The sequence below is a fragment of the Parus major genome, chromosome 18 (assembly GCF_001522545.3).
Source record: "Parus major isolate Abel chromosome 18, Parus_major1.1, whole genome shotgun sequence".
Lineage (NCBI taxonomy): Eukaryota > Metazoa > Chordata > Aves > Passeriformes > Paridae > Parus > Parus major.
Genome location: NC_031786.1, coordinates 5,605,105 through 5,627,331, shown reverse-complemented (window position 1 = coordinate 5,627,331; position 22,227 = coordinate 5,605,105). Strand labels below are relative to the sequence as shown.

General features: G+C 44.1%; 1 long non-coding RNA gene across 8 annotated transcripts in view; it reads left to right on the top strand.

Moving 5' to 3' along the window:
- LOC107212409 overlaps window positions 1-22,227 on the top strand; it is a 52,634-nt gene that overhangs the window by 12,952 nt on the left and 17,455 nt on the right. For 3 of the 8 annotated variants that reach the window (XR_004499774.1, XR_004499775.1, XR_004499770.1), the window contains exons 2-4: window positions 4,956-5,088; window positions 5,817-5,970; window positions 10,910-11,030. This is a non-coding gene — a long non-coding RNA (uncharacterized LOC107212409). Of the gene's footprint in view, window positions 1-4,955; window positions 5,279-5,577; window positions 5,727-5,816; window positions 5,971-10,909; window positions 11,031-16,690; window positions 20,681-22,227 lie in introns of all 8 variants that reach the window. The other 5 variants (XR_004499773.1, XR_004499772.1, XR_004499776.1 and 2 more) reach the window with 5 other exon arrangements.

Below are 22,227 nucleotides of genomic sequence, written 5' to 3'. Positions count from 1 at the left end.
AAGTGTCTGAAAGCACCCTGTTTCTTGTCCTCTGCTCTCTGAGGAGGGATAACAACACAATGCCCAGATGGGGTGGAATGGGGGTCTCAGCAGGTTATGGGGACATTGATCAGTGAGCTGGGCAGTGGGACACTTGTATCCAGTTTGAGCATCCCAGAAATAACCTACCTGACTCAAAGAAGGTTTGGAAACCTCTCCTCAGGGCCCAGCACACCTTGGTGCAGGAGGAAGAGCCCAGTGTGGGTGGCCTGGACCTCTCTCCAGGAGCAGCCCTCCCACAGCTCCATCTACTCGTGGCTGCAACCCAAATCCCTGCCAACATTGATTTTTCCCTGCACCAAATTGTTTAAATAAACTCCCCCAGTGTGGACTCAAAGAAATGCAATAAACATTGTTTGTGTGGCTCCTTGGGAGCTCAGTTAATGGGCCGCCTGGAAGGACTTTCTAGGCAAATGTGCTGCTTCTGGCCACACACACTGAAACCCCACCTTGCACTCCATCAGTGCACCCCATCAGCCCCTCAGTGCAGTACCCTGCTTCTGCCTATTGTTCAAGCTTCAGGTACCACGTTTAGCCAAACAATAGCTAAGAAACAAATGACATTTTAAGTGACTTGTGGCATCTGTTGAGCACCAGCTGCCCTTTTTGTGTTCTACCATGTCTTCTGTCCTGATGCTCTGTGCTCAGGTCTCCTGGGTCCTATCCAGCTGCAAAAGCCCAAAGCTACAGTGAGAGGAACAATCTAATCTGGTAGGAAAATAAAACAGCTGATGACTCATAAAAGCAAAAGGGACAGATATTGGAAAAGGAAAATAGCAGAACAGATTCAGATGTGAGTACTAGCACAGGAGTGCCTGGAAAAGTAGCAAGTTCTGCAGCATTTTTCCACTTGAGCCCCCAGTCAGCTTCAGTGGAGCCAGGACTCAAACCTGTGGTTCCAGGTAGCCTTAATAAAGCTTGGATCTGAATTAAACCACTCTTCTGCATGCCTGGGGATGTGGTGGCATGTGGCAGCCTTGGCTGCTTCAGGCTGCCCTGGAGCTGAAGAATCTGAAGGAACATGTTCATGAGTGACAGCCCAAAGCAGTGGGACAGAGTTGTGTGCAGCCACAGGAGCTGGGACTCTGCTGGAGTCTGAGATAGCCTGAGGGGGAAGGAGCTGTTTGCAGGTTTCCCATGGGGGTCTGAATCCAAAATCAACTCTTTTGAAGGCAGCAACAACAGCACAAGACCCTGGGCAGCACAGGGATGCATGGGTGGCTCTAGGAGAGGAGGATGGCAGGCTGAGTTCACTCACCTGAATGCCCCCCTTCCCATGGAGGAGCAGCAGGTGGAGTCAGTGGCTGCTCTTCAGGGGAAGAGGGACCCCAGACTGGCTCAGACACCCCTGTGATGGGGAGGGGTGGGGAATAATCCCTGGGATTGATGGGACCCCCTCATAGCCCAGCACTTGGGGCTGTTACCTCTGTGGTCCCTTCTCTCCAAGGCAGTGTAACGAGGCCAGTGCAAATCTGAAGAAGAGAGATTTCCTTTACTCGAGGATTTCTATTCAAAGTTACAACTATTGACAGATTTTTTTTCTACAGCTACACTTGGTGGAAGCTGATAGTATTTATTAAGTTGATCCCAGGCACCAGAGCTGGATACACAGGCAATCACTGGAGCCTGTTGTGTTTGCATGAATGTACTAATCCTGCCTCTGCTTCCTGAATGCACAAAGTGTTGTATAGGATCACTCAGCTCCCAGAGACTTGGAGATGGCTGCAGAGGGCGAGACAATGTTTTTAATAGGGAGAACTCCAAGGCGAGCTATTTTGGTGCCTCAGGATCATTAACATTTTTGAATGTCTGAGAAGCTGCTAACATTTATAAGACATTACAACCAAGATTCATTCTCCCAAATGGAGAAAGAGCTCCTATTTTTCACACACACTCTACATATTGATAATTTTCTCATTTTCTGATGACAGGGATTTTTATCTCCACTGAGACAAGATGACTGATAGATGGAGATAAGAATTTCTCATAAAGAGAAGCAATGCATTTTTACACAGCTGAGGCTGGAAGAAAGCAATAATTGTCCTAATACGTAGGTACAGCCCTCCAGAATGGCTGATTATTTACTTCAAGGCTCAGTCATCACTGACCAGAATGCCAGGCACGTCTTCCCAAACCAAGATGTGAGCTGAGATCTGTGCAAACAAACCCTCACCCCTCTGCCCACCTGCTGTGCTGCTGTTGGGTGGTGAAGGCTGGTCCTGGGTGGAGATGCCAGCCTGGGATACCCCAACCATGGTGGGTCAGACCAGCAGAGATTCACCAACACCTCTGTCATGGTGAGCCCCACAGGGAGCCACAGAGGTGGCACTTGGCATAGGCTTAGTTCAGTTTTAGGGTCATTCTCAGCAAGTGCTGGGGTGCTTGGAGAGCCCCTGGAACTTGAGGCAGGAGTTAGAGCTGCCACTGCAGAACTCATCTGGAATCTGCCTAAAAAAATGACAACAAAAACCACCCAAACCCCCTCAAAACAACAACAATAATAATAAAAAGAAAAATTAAAACAAACAAACAAACAAAACCCCTACTAAGTCCCCCAGGAGAAAGCCAGAGAAACTGCTTCCAGCTCTTGGGCCAGGACAAAGCCTTGGAGCAGCAGGAGAGCAGGAGTACCCATTCTCAGCATCACCACCACTTCTGTCCCCCTAGAGCAGCTGAGCAGCTTTGCTTCCTGCAGGGATCCTCTGGAACTGTGAGACTTTTCCCATGCTAGACCACATCTTGCAGGGTTGTAGCTGTTGTACTGGTACACACAAGCCAAAATTTACACCCCTTTACCTGCTTTCCTCCCAGCCTTCTCTTACACCTGTTCTCCCCTCTCACTATCTGCATATTCTGTTCTTTTCTGCTGTTCCTAATAGCTTCCATCTATGCCAAGTCCCATCCTACTCAGCTCTCTTTAAACCTCAGACCTTGGGCAGAGCTTTTCTGCATTGATCTTCCAGCCAGCTTTTGTCTCTTTGACATCTAGGTTCTCTTTGTTTGTGCTTTTCTCTCTGGATCTGGGAATTATTCTGCTTCAGTTGATGCATGGATACAGGCCCTGATATTTTGTTGAACTCTGTGGGATCTCTTCTGCTTAGCAGGTGCAGTGGTGGGTATGACTGCTCCTGGCACCAGCAGCACCCACGGTGCTGGAAAGGCCTTGAGAGGGTAATGTGTATCTCAAGCAGTAGGAAGCTTATCTTGTGCTAGACATTGGCTTGAGAGAGACATTATCCCTGGCCAGCTCCAGGGAGACATTTTCCATGGCATCCCTGCCCAGGAATAGATCCTGATTTCATGTAACAGAGGAACTGATTGTACAAGAGTGTGCTGCTCACTGGAGGATGGCACGGCCAAAGTGAATGGCATGGGGTCACCACTGCATGTTTTGTTCTCTGATGCCTCAGATCGGGATCTTGATAAAAAGCTTCGGATCTGAGCAGCTCCTGCTGGCAGCAAGTGCTCCCCCTGGAGCATGACAGGTCCCAGAATATGTGTGCCAAGAGGATCTTTTATTTGGAAAACAAATGGTAATGCCTATTTATAAACCTCAGCTTAGAGTAAGGCAGGCCAGCAGGAAAAAATGCACCCATGGGTGAGTGAAGGTGAGGAACAGGGCAGCCCCAATTATGGGGCAGCAGTGAGCAAGTGACTTTGCCTTTTCTTTTTTGCCTCCTGCTGATTTAGTCTGGAAGCATTTCAGTGGGCACTTTGTCCAGTTATATGGTGATAAAACTCTGGACTCAGTAACTGAGATCTGCTATCTGGCATCAGAGCAATACAAATAACAATAAAACAAACAAAATAGAGGTGAGCCAGGCTGGTTTTCACTTGGAAAAACATCAGTGATCCTTATTACTCACTAGCTCTCCTCCGGGGCCACCACTGAGGCTGAACTTGTAGGGAGGCTGTATTTTGCTCAGGTCCTTCTAAAAAAGGTTCTCCCTGGGGTTTTGGAGGGTTGATGGTTGCATATCCACATCAACAGGACCATGTATAAACAGTCTTTTTTCAGAGCAAAAGCCTTTTAGCATCTGACCCACATTGAACCACAAGGCTGAATAAACAGCACAGCATGGAGAGGCCACAGCCCATGATGGGGCAGACAATCCTTGAGGCCTTGGTTTTCATCTGGGGGAAAGAAACAGAGGAGGGAGCCTGGAGGAGGCCCTCAGGCTGGCTGAGGTCACCCATGGGATCCTGAGCCATGGCTCTCTCATGCCACACAGAGTATCATCACAGCATCCCTGATGCATCCAAAACACAGAGAAACGGCCAAGTCCAGCTGGAGGTTGATTCCTGCTATTGAGATTTTTATTTATTAATTTGTAGCTCACTTGCTTTCTTTTGGCACCATTTTTCTCTGCAAGTGAAAAATTTCCCCTGAATCACTACGTGTTATTTCCACTTGTCAAGATAAAGGTTAGTGAAATACCAGTAACTGCATCACAAATCCAGCTCCATATCTATCCAGGATTTTATATGGCAAGTTATACTGCACAGCCTGTTCCTAGAAAAAGCTGTGATTAAAAAAACTAAAACTGTCAGAGGTCAAGAAATTCATAGTTAGAGCAGCATAGCCTCTGCCCTTCTCTCCTCACATCTTGCCTGCAGGACAAGGAATAAAAAACCTCCTGGAACTGGCACAAACAAGTGTGGGACGAGATTTCCTCCAGCACACAAGATTCTGCAGGACTGTGGTATTTAAAGAGCATTTTAGTTTGCAAATGTTTCCTGCATCTGGAAAATGGTTACTTGGATATTTATACACTACGTAAATAATATATAAAATACACAAATACCATAGAATCATAGAGTATCATGAGTTGGAAAAGACCATTGAGTCCTATAAATAGATACAGAATTTAGAAGCAACATGATGCTATAATTGACATATATCTTTCTTCAAATAGATTTGCACCAGAGGCACAAGGAGAATTTGACACACTTGCTGCAAAGAGGTTTTCATGCCCCGAACGTGAAACCACCAGGACTGGCTGAAGGACACTCTGTGCCCAGGGACTGGGGAGCTGAGACCTGAAATGGGTGAGCTATTTTACTGCTATTTTACTGCTGCAAACGCCTCTTCAAGATGTGCTGGCACAGCCTCACTCCCCAAGTTAAACCCTTGGAAACACAGAAGATGCCCCTGTCCAGCAGCAGTTGGGGCACGTGAAGTTTCAGGAAGGAAGGGAGGAGCTGCTTTGTTTTCTTCCTAGGGAAGGCCAGCAATGGGGTGAGTGCTGAGAACTGCCATTTGGGGTGAGTCAGGAGATTGGCATGGGGTGGTTTGCATTAATGCTGGCTTGAACACATGCCAGAGAGGATTTCCAAAATTCACAGCCAGTTATTTCTCGTCATAGAGATCCTATAGCCTGTTCTTCCACTCTGAGGCATGCAATCAAAAGCCTGCAGAAATTATTCTGAGAAGGTTTGTTTGTTCTGTAAATATATATTTAAAATCTTGAATAAAGATGACTAAGTTTGAAGAAAAAAACAAAACAATAACATCTAACAGAGCAATCCGTCTTACAGAGAATCTTATCCCTCCTTTGGAAGTGGATTGAAAAGCATTGTTATGAAATCCCAGTGCAGATTTTATTATGGGCTAAATCAAAATGCTTTGGAGTTTTTGGAATTCAGATCTGAAGTTCAATGTTTCAGCCCATATGCTCCATCTAAAAGTAAGATAAATGAAAGGATGTGCTTTTTCTTCCTTTTGATATGCAAAGATTTAGATGAAATGCTTACTTTCCAATTTGCTTTTTCAATAGAATTTCACTAGAGATCCTACCAACATTAAATACTCTGTGAAGCCTCAGGAGCTCCTGAGATGATGGATGACATCAAGAGCCAAAAGAACATGTACAAAGCATCTGCAGAAAGAGATCCTTAATGACTGTGTGAAGTCTGTTGATTTGTTGCCAGGTACTTAACTTAAAGCTTGTGTTGTTGTATATCTAACTTTAATGAACCAGTTGCAAAAAGGAAATCTCTATTAAAAAATTCAGTCCTGTCCCTTCAGCTGCAGTGTGAGCAATAACACACTTTGTTGGATACTCTCAGCAAGTCTCTCATTAAAACAGTAGCACCAGATGAGATCTGATTTTCCTAATATTTGTAGACTACAATGCAAGACTGAAAATATTTGAGATTTTATGTATTTCTGAAGAATAGAGTTTAAAAAAACAGCAAAACAAATAATTTTAATTTTTCAGTATTTTACTACTGAAATTTCATATCAATAATAATATTTTTATATACGAAAAAATTGGCCACTAGATGACTTTAATTGTTATGGCCATGCTTAATTTTTGGTATCAAATTCTCATCTTTAAAAAAATCTGTTCTTTCTTTTTGTTAATCTTATATTCTTCAGCACATGCTCTCACTCTCCATGTCAGCATTTGCAACAATGGGATCCTCACTTTGGAAATTTCAGCTGCTTATAGGAAGTTTAGGTGTTCAAAATGGCCACTGCAATGGGCTTGTATAACATCTAATGCACAGAAATCCACCATAATTTTGAAGAATAAAGTGGGAATTTATTTTTCATTATTGGAAGAAATACTTTGTTTTCTGCTATTACAAGGAATGATCAAAGACTCAGAGCCCTTTGGAAAGAGTTTCCAATAGTGTGGCATTTATTGCGAGCAATTTGTGATTACTGTTGGAGCACAAAAACATTGTAAATCTGATGAAGGAGAGCCCAGAAGGCAGGATTGAGCACCTCCTGTGTCCTAGATTCAGCAGAGGAACTGATGTGAAAAAGAAGCAGGATCTGCTGGATGGAAAGCTCAAACGATGTATCACAGGAAATACAATTTCCCTGCTGTTTGCACAGGCTCTAGTCCAGAAGCAGCAATGCATCTGGGTAGTGGATTTGCAAAATGTTTGCTGGCTGTGGTTCCTCCTCCAGGTTTTTAGAAGATCCACCCAAAGGGAACAGGCTCAGGTGCAGAGACTTTCCCCATTCAGCCAGCAAGCAGGGCACCAATGCTTCCTTTGAACAGAAATGCCTGAATATAAACATCTACATATCTTTGGCAGCTCTTGACTACAAGATATGAAAAGGGAATTGCCTGTTTTCTGTTTTAAGCCAAACACAAGTTTTGAGCAGCACACAGAGACATTTGTAAGAATTCTCCACCAAGCATAAGCCAGTACAGAATCAACGAGGCATCACTGCAGACCCTTGGGTACGGTGCATGGTCCTCCCAGCAGGACATAAATCTACCCTTAATGGGAATTACTTAATTTTCATTGAGGAGTTTGCCCACCAGTTCAGCACTGCTCCAAAGGGGTTATCAGGGACCATCAGGTTTCATAATACTTAAGTGCAACTTAATTGTCTTTGAAAGAGGATTTTTTCTGCTGGAGCAAGAGCAGCTTGGTCAGGGAAGTGCCTGTGGCTCACCTAAAAACTCCCCCAGCACAGCACTGAGCTCTGTGGGTCATGTGGAAGAGAAGAGAGAGCACCTCTGGGAAAAGAAGTGCTGTGATAAGATTTGATTCAGAGAAATTCAGGACTTCTGTAGTGTAACGGTTTAATATCAGCCAAGTAGATAATTTCACTTATTGCTCTCTCTTCCAAAAATACCACACTGAGGTGCTTGGAGGGCCCAGCTGCAGTCAGACCAGAGCATCCCCCTGCTCTACCTGGATTTCTTCCTAATTCAGAAGAACTGAGCATTCTCTTTCTGTGTAGGAACACAGATTCATGCCAGCATGTGAGTCCCATGTGCTGTGTGTTTGTCAGACAGAGGCTGAGCACAGCCCCTGTCCCTCCAGATCAGCTCCAGACATTGTCCACAGCCCTACATTGACTCACCTGTCTTATCATTTTGGGTGTGGGGTCTGGTTTGCCTTCAGTCTTTTCCTGGCACATGCAAATCCAGATTACCTGGATATTCAAATCAAGTTCATTGTCATGCTAGCTGAACACCTTATAAAGGGATATTGATCAAGAAAGAATAATGAGCCTTCAAATTCCCCTAAGCTGTAAGGACAAAGTGCTCAAGTAAAACATCCCTCATTCTAAGTGGGTCCTTAATTCTAAGTCTTCTGCATACTCAAAACAAGGTAAACTAAACACTGGGACAAATGGATGAAGCTAAATACTCCTCAGAAAGATGGACATCTGTTTTACCCTCTCTTCCTTTCAAAGTAATTCATGCCATCATCCTGTGAAACAATCTGAATAAGTCCCTGGAACTCAAGGCATTTATTTGAGACCCTCTGACTCACTGACTTTTCTCTCTTTCTGTCCACAGTGAATCTTGCTGAACAGGTTGAACCAAAATTATCTTCTTGCAAACATTCTGTAAATAGATCAATGCCATATCCTGTATCAAACACTCCCTACCTGGAGCCCATTGAATAAATGGATGTCTTTGCTATGAAATTATAAACCAGAACTTCATGTGGCATCATACCCATACAGATTTGAAATAATTTAGCTTTCAGCAGGGTTTTCAGCATTTCAATAAGAGCAGTATAAATAGCCACAGTGTCTCAGCATTGCAAAGGACAGGGATTAAGGTCAGCAGCCACAGTGCAGTGGTTGGCCTTTGAAGACTGGAGACAACTACAGAAGGTGCAGGGTACCTGGGGCTCCCATTCAACTGTGATGGGGCTGTGGATGCCTTGTATTACTTGATTATCACTCTGGAGGGATTTGAACAAGAAGCAGATGTGTGGAAACTTGCAAGATACTTTTGAATAACAGAAGGTCTCTTGCAGAGAGGACAAGGCTGGTTCAAGACCACTGCACCTGCTCCTGCGTGGAGCAAAGTTCCCTCCTTGCTCCATGTTGTCCCAGTGGAGCACAGCTCACCCACCCAAAGGGAATCTCACACCACAGGGGTTTGCTGGGTAAAAAACAAGTCACCCCTGAGATATCAGCACTAGAGAGAAACAGTGGAAGAGCTGCAATGGGTGCTCCTCACCTCATGTGACTCACCTCAAGAAGATGTGTGGGTTTGGGTATTTTTAAAGCTGACAGAGGGCAGGTTAAATTAGGTAAAAAGAAGAAATTCTTCTCAGTGAGGCTGATAGTGTCCTGGCATGCATTGCCCAGAGAAGCTGTGGCTGCCCCGTCCCTGGAAGTATCCCAGGCCAGCTTGGGTGAGGCTTGGAGTAACCTGGTCTGGTGGAAGGTGTCCCTGCCCATGGCAGGGGTTTGGAACTGGATGAGTGTTAAAGGTCCTTCCCAGCCCCAGCTATTCTATGAGTCTGTTTGGGAGAGTGACACACATAAAACACTGAAATACATACAGGTACCCCAGAGAGTCATCTGAATTGTGCTGGAGATATACAGCTCAGAGTCCAAGCTGCAGGAAATCATGAGGGCTGAGAGCAACCCGAGCAACCCTGGTGGCTCAGATGGCTGCTGGCTTTCTCAGGCTGAGCAGCACTCACTCCAGAGCCAGATCCCCCACAGCCAGGGGAAGGCTCTGGACAACAAACCTGGCATCAGATGGGCCTTGGGGTGAGTCACACGCTCTCCGAGAAGGGACTCTGTCACCTTCATTAGTCTTATCTGGGAATTGCTCTGAAACAAAGCATTTTGTGAGCCTGAACAAAAACACTGGGGAGCGCTCGGCAGCGAATTCTTTCACATGCTGCCTTTTTGTTTTCTGTGATTTCCAGCATTTCTGGCAAAAACATTTCCTCTGACTGTTTTCCTTCTAGAAACAGTCTTCTTCCAGACAGGGCTACTCTGCTGATATTTAGCAGGGTAGACACAGGGCTATTTAAAACACAGAGCTGGAACATTAGCAAAACACTTGTCTCATTCCAAGACAAGCAGGGAAGGGGAGGGTGCACATTGCTGAGTGCAACCTTGCTTGTCCCTGGGAGGTTTGTGCCTGCATCATGCCGATATGTGCTGAATTTGAGGCTTCTGGGGATGAAGTATGTGGCAAAATCTGACAAGAGTTTTTAGAAGCTGCTAGTTCACAGCCTTGAGCATTTATGATTTTTGGCTGCCAGTTCTCACACACATTGCGGTCAGCAGTTTAATTATTTACCAGGCTCTGTACAGTACTGTTCAAGCAACAACCATCAAATTTGACATTTTGATATTGTGAGGGTAATTGGGTAATTTTTTTTTTTCTTCCCCTCCCACCAGCTCCAACCCCCTATTCTGCTGGGAGATGCAGAGTCATAGCTCTGCTGGCTTGGCTTCCTGCCACCTCACTGCTCCTTTAAAATCCCATACCTCCCATTGAAGGAACTCAGTGTCCTGTTCACCAGGAGGACGTCAATGTTTCTATGGAAACTCTTCCCAAAGATTCTTGCTCCACGCTGCTGCTGCTGCGTATTGTATGACTGGCTTTGTATACTGCAATTCATTATCCAGGCTGTGACGAAAAGGGAGCAGCTTTCTGCCCAATGGGAAAAAAACATTAAATGAAAAAAAAAAACAAACCCAAAACACTAACCCCCTCGCTCCACCACCTTAATATTAATAAAATAAGCCACTAAAACCAAAGGTGTTGAAGTTGTTTAGCATTTGAGCTATGAATGGAATCTGCTCGCCTGTGCTCCTTGCAGTGAAAAATACCCTTTCCTGAATAATTAACTCAGCTGAAGAAGCTTATAAATTCTTTGTAAGGTCCCTTTTCCTTCCTGGTAGCAAGAAGAAAATTTTCCACCCCTCACAATTACAATTCTGGTGATGGATGAGTGTCACGTAGGTAACAAATGTGCCTGCGCAGGAACCCTGTGCATGAACTGCGTGGAGAGCAGGGAAAGCTCAAACCCAGGCTCAGATTTTGCATTTGAATTAATGTCTGCAAAGGGGATGCAGAATTAATAGGCTGAAGGACAATTCACATTAATTTCTCATTTCCCTCAATAACAGGAAGTCTCTGGGACCAGCAGAGAACGTGGTGACAGTGTTTACATACATGTCCCTTACTAATGATGTCCAAAGGTGGCCAGATTACCTCTGCAGATGAGCTCCAGGTATTACATTTTAACAGGTAAAATGGTATAGATTTTGTTCCCTCTATCTCAGATTTGCTGTTATTTTGTATTCAGGCATCACTGCTAACTTTGAAAATATGAAGGAGCCTGTAACTTGATTTTCTTGACTTCCACTGGATCACTGATGGGCTCTTGGCCCCTCTGACAATCAGATTTCAGGTGTCCCAAAGCATGTACTTCAAACCCAAGGGACTCAGCTCACAAGACATGCAGAAAGTCAGCTCCTTAACCCAAAAGAACTTTGAGATCTGAAGAAAAACATTACACTCTTCTACTATGCTGGGAACCAGCACTGAGTAAAAGCCTGAGTAAAATGAAGATGAGAGGAGACAAGTATTTTATTTTTAAACCTTATGAATTTCTGAGTAGTTCTGCTTTGTCGCTTTCCTAGAGAGGAAGATCAGAATTTCAAACTCTGCTCCCTCCCTGATACCACGCTAAAGACTTGTATTACCATTAATTGATGTTTCTGAGTGCATTCACATTGATTTACTCCAGCCGTGCTCTTTATGCAGGGAACATTCTATTCTCAGAGCATAATCTAGACCCATATGAACAATATAGATGTTTCCTGATAACATAATTTAGAAAGAGGAGACATAATTACTGCCTGTGCTGAATGCACAGCATCTCTCTGCTTGCCAGAGTGCTGCAAACCCATGACCCCTTTCAGAATCCATACAGGGAGGAAAGTCCCAAATCCTTCAATGTGGTTCTCATTTTGCCATTTCCATCTTATTAAATATGCTGGTCCTTGTGCCTTTGATTTTAACTTCCTAAGGATAGCTCATGCTGAAATTATTTAGAAGGCTCTCACAGGCTCTTAGATTAAATTCAGGGATCATTCCTGCGGAAATGTGTCTGTTTGTGGGATGTGGGACAGCAGCAACTTGGGCATCTGCTGAGGAAAAATGGGAGGGGACCCAGCAAGTTCTCCCTCAGGTTCTTTTAAGAAGTACAACAAAGCAGGTTCTTGTTGTTAAGGACTTCCCTTAAATACTTGAAGAGGAGATTGGAATTCATTTGACCTGCTCCAAAAACCAGGCTTGGCTGTGCATAGTCCAGTTGCTGTGATTTAAAATCAGTAGTTGGAGTGCTTTTGTCTTCTAAATCATCCCACAAACACTGTGTTTCACTGTCTTCTCTCTGATGGAAGGATATCCAGGGTGAGACATTGCAATTCAAATTTTCATCTCTAGGGTCAAATCTGTTTCAGTTCAGTAATGCCTAGAAAGCCCTGCCATGCAGCGGGGTTTGATGTGAAATAAGCACAGCTCCCTCCATGGGACAGTAATTCAAGATCCACAGCACAGAAAAATTACCACTGTAATTGCTCTCTGCATCAGAAAAAAAATAAAATAATAAATAAATAAAAATCAATGACTGAATTGCCCCTGGAGACTGAGTCACTCTGATTTAGAGAGTGGTCCCTCCTGAATACTTTTCCACATTGCAAAGCCACCACATAATGGAACAATTCAGTTCCACTGACAGCCCTGGCTAAAATAGCCCTAGAGCAAAATAGGGAAGGTGTTGTAGGTCACTGCTGAGGTGCTTGGCAGGGTTGGCAATGAGAACTGTGCCCACACTAAGAGTTTTTCCAACTATTTCAGTGAGACCAGACTTAGCTTGCAAGCCTGATGCAGCATTTCAGAGAGAAGCTGTTTTGTATTTTGGATTCATGCAAATCTGGTATCAGCTTCTCCCTGTGTTCTGTAGCAGCAGCTTCCCTGTTTTCATCCATGGTTAATGGTCAGGTACAGGCTGCCTCTGGGACCCACTGTCAGAGGAGAGGGCCCAGCTCTCCACCCTGTTTCTTTCCTGGGATCTGACAGAGCCTGAATTTCATTTGCCTTGTGATCCTGGCTAAAGTCCTGTTACTCATAAAAATAATTTACTTCTTTAAACTCTTTAAGCATGGCCCTCAATAGGTCTTAAGAACAAGAATTTCCCATTGTAATTGTTTATCATTATCTGAATTGGACATGAGGGGAGCAAGAGTTGAGTTCAATGACTGTTAGGATTAAGAGAGAACAAGGAGACCACCTTTAAGGAAAATAACAGCAACCAAACACATATTGAGCAAGCACAAAACACAATCAAAGAGAGGCCAGTTGACAAAAATGGGGCTAAATATCACTGGTATTTAGCATTAATCTCTTTGTCTTTATCTTGCTATGCATCCTCCCAAATCTCATGTCTGGTGGGACTGGCTTTGATTTAAAACCAGTTCAGGTTAATTCTGCAGAATGAACATGGGTGAGACTAAACTATATAGCTCATGGCATAACAATGCCACTCTATTCATGATAAAAAAACAAACTAAAGTTTCAATTTGTTCAAAAAAAGCACCATTTCTAAGGCAGCTGAGCAGCCAAATCAGTGACTGAGTGTGGACATGATTTTCTGAGCCTGAGAGATTTTTCAGCCTGTCAGTGGCTGATCTGTTTCCCAAGAGAAATTCTTTTGGGAAACTTTTCTCTCTCAAGGACTGTTTTTTGTAAATAGGTTTTGGTTCTCAAAACAATGTTGTACAGATGTTCTGGATGTGTTTTTCTCTTGTTCCACCAATGGGACAAGAGAAGTGTTGTTCTTTTTACCAGTCAGGTTAGCCTGTATTGGAACATCTTACAAAAGGGGCTGAAAACCCCAAATAAAGGCTTCTGCCTCCTTAGGATGAAAACCTCAGCTGTTGTGATTGAACCCATGCTTCTATCTTGTGTCCTCTAGTGACAGCTGAGAGGAACTAGAGGTGAAAGTTGAGAAAAAGAGATATTAATACACTTACTTTTAAACATTCTGATTTCAAGTCACAGGAAAACCATTCAACGTGTGTCCTGGGGTTTCTTTAAACAGGGAAAGAAGATTAAAATACTAATCTCTGCTGATTTCCCTGTGCAGCAGCAAAAATGAGCATGCCTCAAAAGACTGACCTATGAGCAAAGATTAAGAACAGCTAAATTTGTATAGCTTGGCTAAGCAGCAACCACAAGGGACACACTGGCAGAGTGCAAAACCAGAGAAAATGGAGTATTATTTGGAAAGACAACAGAGCCAGGGGATGAAAACTAAAGAAAAATCAGGCAGAATGGTAAAGTCCCTAAGACTCTGGCCTGTATTTAAAGGAAAGAAAGCCAGAGTACTCCAGGCATATAAGTACAAGAATAAACTGAAAGCTGGTGTGAGGATTGTTGGGTGCAACCAGTGACTTTAAGCACTTCTATTCCTGAGTTTCCAAAGAAAATCACCTTTAGAAAAGGGACAGCTCAGCTCATACTATAAATCATTTCTTTTCAAGCTCAGCACCCAGCAGCCACCAATCAGTTCTTAAAATCTTGAGTGAAAAATAAAGCACTGTGCTCTGAGGGAACGGACAAGCTAATCTAATACATCTTTGTCATCTGTGGTTTCCATGACAGTTGCATAATCAGACATTTATGTAAGTAGAGGTTTCCTCCTTAAATAGCAGCCTATGATCTCATCTGCACCTACAGTATAACCCATTTGAATGGAAATTATATGCCAGTCATGTGTACAACTAATTTTTTAATGTTTCTCTCTTATTTTTATTTATTTAATGTGGCACATCAGCCTCTCACATGACTAACTCTTCTTGTTGTGGTCTTCTTGTGGTCCAGAAATAACAACAGTCCCCAGATCCAATTAATGGTTGGCCTCACCCTTGCTCAGCAATTCAGTGTGAAAAGTGATGGTGTATCCACAAAACCCCAGTGCAGGCTCCCAGGAACACAGAAGGGTTTGGATTGGAAGGGACCTTGGAGACCATCTAGTTCCAAACTGCTGCCACGTCTAGGGACACCTTCCACCAGACCACGTTGCTCAGAGCCACATAGAAGGAGAGCTCCAGGGATTTGTCTTGGCCAATTTGGGATTTCTCAGGCTTGGAGGAAAGCTCCCAGGACAGCTCTACTGCTGCAGAAACTGCCTGGAGACTCTGAACTCATGCAGAGTACCATAAAGCAATGCTAAAAATATAGATCTCTTCCTATATGCCATATTAATTGAAATTAAGAAAAGCAGACCCAGTCCATGATCTCACTCCTACTCCCATCTAAATTCATGTAACAAGAGTGAAAGCAAGTAACTGCAGTTAAATCTACATGCAGAAATTCTCAAAAACATCTAAAAATAAAAATCAGCTACCTGGAAGGAGTGACTTTTATCTAAAAGCTGCAGACATCAGCAGTCTAGGGAGCTGATCCCAGTAGGCAAATATTTTTTAAGATGGATGTTCAGGGATATCAGACACTCTTCAAAAGCTGTCCAGAAACCGTGTCCAGTGAGTTGATCCTGAAATGTAAGTGGTTCTATTTAGACGATCCTCTTAGTGCTTTTTTGCATCACTTTACATCATCCACTGTGCACAAAAATATGCCCCAAGCAAAGGAAAACAGGCAAGAACAGAAACCTAATCCAATCTGCCAGCCTTTGCAGCCTCAAATTTGCAGGACTCTTGCCAGCCTTTGGATGTTGTAGCACCTTCTCTCAAGGATCCCACTATTAGAACAACAAGTATGTTATGCACTATTGTTCCCAGCATCAAACAATCAGCAAAAATCTCTCCTCTTGCTCTTCAGCCTGACCTCTCTTCTCCCACTGAAGCTGATTTAGTGACAAATACAGAGAAATAGAGGGGAAGGGGGTTTGTAAGTGATTGTCAATTGGATTTTGTGAGCCCAGCAGTATCTCAGGGAGGCTCCAATTTTCCCTGACCCCCCCTGCAGCTCCTATTAGCCTTGATAACTGCTTCTAATTTTATCCAGGACATTTGCCCAGAGTTCTGAAGAAAGGGGGGTGATGGGGTGCCTTTCCCTGGTGCAGAGAAACTCCCACCTCCATGAAGCAAAGGTGGACTGGGTAATGATTTAATTACAGTGAGAATTCCTGCCCTGTCCAGCCAGGCTCTGACGCATGTTACGTAACTGGGCTGTTAATGCTTTTTATATGTTGGCGGAACTGAAATTAAAAGAGGAAATTATTCTCCTGATGCTCAACTCTAATCCCCATCTGTCTGTGTTTTTACTTTTCTGCACTTGCAAAGCTCCCTGATCAAAAGGTCTTGAATAGATTCCAGATTTCCAATTTAGTTTGCTTATGCAACCCAAAATATTATGGCAGTCTTTCCTGGGGGCGATTAAGCATATATTTTCAGATCCTCCAATTCTCTCTGTTCCAAAAGTGCTAAAAATGGCATAAAGCTTTATCTCATTCCATACCATTAGCACCACAAATGACTTTTTTTTTTTAAGACTTTTTAAGAAGATAGGAATAGCCAAGAGCTTTCCAGGGAAGGAATATATTCTGAAAAAACAAAAAAAAAAAAAGGGGGGGGGACTTGTTTAATGTCCCCTATGCCTTGGTGAAAGCAAGCAGAGAGTCTGTACTGACAGAGCTTTGCAAGGCATACAGAGGGTGACCAGACAGGAAAGGAGGGAGCTACATCTTCAACCAGGGTGGATTCCTGAATCCAAAAAACCTAAAGAGCTCTCTGGATCCAGACTTCTGCTTTGTCCCATCTAAAGGATGAGCTTCAGCTTGACAGCTGGGAATAGATCTGATCTTTCCTGTGTAATTTGGATCATCCCTGTCTGAAAACTGACACCAATTTTTTTATCCATTTGCTCTCCTTTCCCAGTTCTTCCCCTGGTGCTGGAACTACGTGATCAGCAGCTTGCTTTATTGGTGGGAACAAGGAGGCTTCTTATGTTGGAAAATGAAACTTTTACCAGCAAATCACCAGCAAATGAACCCAAAATACTGCTGTAACCATTGTGTTTCATCACTTCTTTGGTTTCTGAGTGCAGGATGGGAGGCAGCACCCCCAGTGCTCACCTGGATCCTGATCATTGAGATAATGTCGCACTGGAGAGAGCAGTGAGGAATACATTTGGGACCACTGGTGTTGGGCTCACTGTTCTTAAAGAGTTTTTTTTACTTTCAATACAGAAGGAAAGTCTTTATTTATCCACAGCTGTTGTGTGCCTGCTCACATGGAGCAGGCAGGCAGCAACACACAGGATGGGGCCACCCCTTCTGGCCACTGGTCCTGTGTTTGTGGCAGCCCCAGGACAATGGCATCACAGTACAGCTCTGGATCAAAAATCTGAATGGCACTTTTTCCAAATTTGGATTAGGGAAGCTGTGATTTAGCAGTTGCTGAGTCTCAGAAAATACTGTGTTCTGGCTCAGCCAAGGCTTGGAGCCTTTCTGCATTCCAGGATAATTTGATTTGAGAGTCCAAGGGCTGTCAATCTCTCAGGTTTCAGAGAAACCCAGCACATGAGCCAAACAGGTGATCCTGGGGGAAGCCATGCTGATCCCAACCTGCCTGCTTTTGCTAAAGTCAGCGTCAGACCAGCTCTGCTGACTGTTTTGACAAAGTGCCAGACCCTGCCCTGAACATCTGAGCTTTCCCAGGCTGAGCTCTCCCTTCAGTGTGGTTCAGTCTTAAGTACACCAACACACTTGAAGCCTTAGAGCAGAAAAGGTGTTGGAGAACCCCCATCCCAGCCAGCACATTCAGGAAAGGCAGCAGGCCTTGGAGGTACTCAGCAAAGTTCTGTCAAATCACATGAGCCATTTATTATCTGTATTTCAGCAACACCCACAGGCCTCAGGCAGCGACCTGCACTGTGCCTGTACAACAACATCCAAATATAGAGCAAGACATCAGCACAGCCACAAAGCTTCACTCACTCCGGAGCACTGCCCCCTTCCCTGCCCTGACAAAAGTCCCTCCAACCCCCAACTGGTGAGAAGCTGCTCTTGCTTTTACCAGAAATAACATATTATAAGGTGTTTGGTTTTCCTCAATGTTTTTAGCAGTGTGACAGATCCACCAGTTCTAGAAAGGCAGGAGGGAAATCATCTGCCAGAGCTGCTCAGGTTCCAGGCTTGAGGAATATTTAAGCATATGCTCAAACTCCCTTGCCTCTGGTTGAAGCAAAGCACGTGTTTAAACGCTTTGCTGAGCAGAGGTGGACTTAAGGACATACCTTGCTGTAGGCATGTGCTTAACTACTTTGTAAAATTAAACTGAAGATAATCAAGTGCTTTTGCTGAATCAGGCCCAAGTGCTCTGCAAACCCCCATCCTCTTAAGCAAGGCAGCTTTCAGCAACATTTAATTTGAGAACACACTCAGAAAGTACCATTAAAAAAAAAATGTTAAAGAGCCAAGAGCCTTTAGAGAGTGGAAATAAATAACTAAAAAGATATCTAAGGAAATCATTAAACTGCACAAATCATCACTGGGCTTTAAAAAAAGAAACTTTGCCTTGTGCCAGTTCAGCATTTGCACATAGACAAGAGATGCTTCAGCTGCAGGGACCTGAATTGTGTCGGAATTTCCCCCCAGCTCATGCCACCAACGCTGCTACCAAGCCAGGCGGGCTCAGCCTCACACATTTTCTCCTGAGCCCAGCCCCAAAGGAGGTTGTTTTGGAGACAGTGGGAGAAACCCTGCTGGCAGCAGACACACTGTGGGCCAGGCTGTGTGTGTGTCCCCAGGTGCTGAGGGTTCCATCCAGGAGAAGTCCCTGATAAAACATTGCTGCTCTCAGCCACGAGCACCCCGTGTATAAATAGCCTCACATTCCCTTTCTCCCTGACCTTCATGTCTCAGCCCTGCCAAACCAGTTCTGTGCAAATCCAAACTTATCACAGTCACACCTCTGTCCCAGACAGGCATCCCTGGGGGTTTTGGGCTTCCATCCCAGCTTGGCATGGTGGTGATGTCCCCTACATAGGGAACCAGCCCCTGCAATGACAACATGGCAGAGTTGTCCCCAGATGACCACAGCTCAATTGGATTTGGCATCAGTGCCTTTGGGATGGCTTGCCAGGAGATTTTTCATTGAAAAAGGAGGGGTTTCATGGAAAAGGTTGATAAAGGGGTTTGCACATTCTCAGATGTCTTAATACAAGCCAGCAAAGTTTGGGTGGAAATGGAATGGTAGGTAGAAATTACGTTAGAAATTAAATGTAGCTGTGCTTTGCAAACCTTTTCCTTTCTTTAAGTGTGCCATTTGAATGCAAATCTCACTGCAGATAGAATTGTTGAAGCTCATATAACAGAGATCTGTCCTCTCCCCCTCCCCAGACTTTCAAGAGATTTCCTGGTTAGACTTAGACTTGCAAATCATAGGCCAGACTGGCAGTGTTTCTAGTCAGCTTGGGTTGATTTGGAGCTTGGGTACATAAACTCAGTGACCTGAAACAAGAGGAAACATTCCTGCCTTGGTCCCAACCTAAAGCTACTGACCTGGCCATGGAGCATTGGATCAAACTCACCCTGAATATGCATCCAGAGCATCCCAAAAAACAGCCCCCTAGCCAAACACCTTCCTGAACACACACAGCCTAGCTGTTCAGCTAATTTAAAAATGCTTCCAAAAGTCAATATATAGGATACTGAAACAAACTATGAAACTTCCCATCAAAAAACCTCCTTTGCTTTCCCTTTTGTCCTTAGTACCAAAGCACTGTCCCGAAACCCCAGTGAGGACAAACTCAGCTGTCGATGTGCCATGGGCACCTCTGCAGTTCCCAGGAGGGGTAACTGTCACTGTTGGAAATGCAGAGGTGCCCATGATGAAAATATTTCTTGGGATGAGCTGGGATTCCCTCTGAGATCCCAAATAACACAGGCAGTGTCACTGTTTAAAACGTTGCTACAAGTCTTTCCACTTTCTCCCCATGCCCACTGCCATTTGCACACAAGGACTAGCAAGAATAGATAATACAGCAGAACAACAAACTTTTCCCTTCTTTTCTGCTGGAATTAATTTCCAATGAATTGGCATTATAAATTTCTTGATAGCAAAGCCTAAAATAAATATGTCTTCAGTATGGCCTCAGTGCAATCTAATAGCATTGTAAATCTATCAAAAACCACAAAAACTGTCACTTGTAATTTTCTGTGTTCACAGGAAAAAAAATTATATAGTAAGATAAACTGAACCATTCTCTTTGAACTTTCCCTTTGTTTGAGTTAAGCACTCTGGAAGCCACCAAGTTAATCACACTGCAAAACCCATCAGGTTTGAAAGCTTAGATATAGATTTTTTTTTAATGAGCAAGTGTTCCTTGTGATAACTTGAATTATACTTTCTGAATGGTGGGAAAATACACAATTGTGTCACATCCCTCCAAACTAAACACACTATTCACAAAACACAATTAAAATTAAAAAAAAAAATTCTTCTTTGCTTCTGTACTGGAGAACTTCATTTGGGGATTATAAATCCTTTTGAAATGTTCTTTTTTAATGATGTCACTCCTATTCATGTTCCTTTTACAGCATTTTCTGAATTGTTTTCAGTGTTTGGGTCTGGTTATTTGACTTGAAAATGTATTTTCCCCCTTCTAGAGTAACACTAGATCTAAAACCCTTTCTGTTCTAATGTTATGAAGTAGGTGCATTTGAGATTGCAGCTTCTGATGCAATTAATCATCTTGTTTCATTTCCAAGGATAAATGCTGCAGTAAATAACTCCTTTCCATGGACTGGCAAGTCTTGGGGGAGTTGCAGGTTTCTGCTCTCTAGTCCTGCCTGCACAATCCAAGGCCCAGCACCACAAAACCAGCCTCACATCCCCTGAGCTGTGCAGGAGGAGACCACAACAGTGAGTCCAACCTCTTCCAGTGCCTCTGCCTTTAACTTGTACCCATCAGGCAATTTCCTACAGAACCTTTTCCTCCATAAAAGCCTTGGGAACAATGCAAGGTACACATAACCTGATAATTTGGCAACAACTGGGGCTTGAGTGGGGCTGTGGGAAACAGCCAAGCATCTTCTGCAGAGTTCCCTGAACAGCAGCACCTTTGTTCAGCTTTGAATCTCTCACATTAAACTTTCCAGCAAAATTTATTTTGATGAGGTTTTTTCCTGTTGCAACAAAAAGCCATGGCAGCTTCAGGAGTAGCCAGCCCACTCCAGTAAGAGACTCAGAGCTTATGTGTTCCATGGTGAAGGCTCAGGACCCTGCAACCACCTCAGGAACAAGCCAGAGACAAGAGAGTGAAGGCAGGTTCAAAAATCAGACACTTTTCTACTACAGTGGACCACAGAACAGACCCCAAACATTCAAGCTGAAGGACGTGTTTAGAGCTTGTTGCTCATTAGGAATGTCTGTGTTTTTTCCCAGAAATTTGTCTCCTTGTTTCCTTAGTAACCCCTCTTGGTAGAAGTAAATGCACCTGAGCATAGCTGAGCAACTGGAATGTTCTGCATCCATTTCTGCATCCCTTGCCACCCCCACACCGTGTCCCCAGGAGCATCCGTGCCAGCCCCGCCGCACACGGGGTACAGGCGCGGGGAGGAGCTGCACTTGGAGAACGAGGAGCCCAATAACCAAAAAGTCTTAGCAAAGAACAAAAATAAACCCTCTCCAGTCACTTCTTGCAAATGTTACTCCCAAGGGATGGGGTGGGGGGGTGGGGGGGGAATTTGTACTCCAAGATGTACACGAAGGAGCTGCCTACGCTGCTGTGTGGGAAGGGGTTTAATAGGGAGCCGAGAAAGAGCCTGGGCGTAGGAGGAGAAAAGAGCAGATGTTAGCGGTGCCTTTTTGTTTTCCTGGATGGCATGGCAAGCAGGGAAGATGGAAAGAAAAGCTCCCCTTCTGCAGAAATAGAAGCTGAAGATAGGTAAGGCTTTTTCCCCTTGTCCAGGCTGGGCTCAGAGGTGGTTGCAACACCTGTAAGAAGAGGATCAGAGACTCGCTGCCAGCACCACACACTGACCATCCTGGAGCACCAGGAAAAGAGAGTCTTGTTTGAGACACCAGACTTGGAAATGACTCCACTGTGCTTATGAAGGCTGGAACAGGTCCCTTCATTCTCCCCAAGGGACTCTGGAGACAGTCACAGGCTGCCAGGGGCATCTCCCATTGGGAACACACTGACAAGTTTCTGAATACACCAACGATTCCAGTTGGTGTATTCAGAAACAATACAAAAACTTTAGTGACTTCCCAGAGAATCATCTCTCTCCCCAAAATATCCCTGTGGCATGCAAGTACATGTAAAGTGATGTGTAACACTCTAAGTGAGGGAGGGCTGGGCAATTCACCAGATCAGACATGCGCGTTCTGTTCCTGGGCCGTGTTATTGCATTTCATATTTGAATTTTTATGTGAGGCTGTTTGATAATCTCCAATGTAAATTCCAG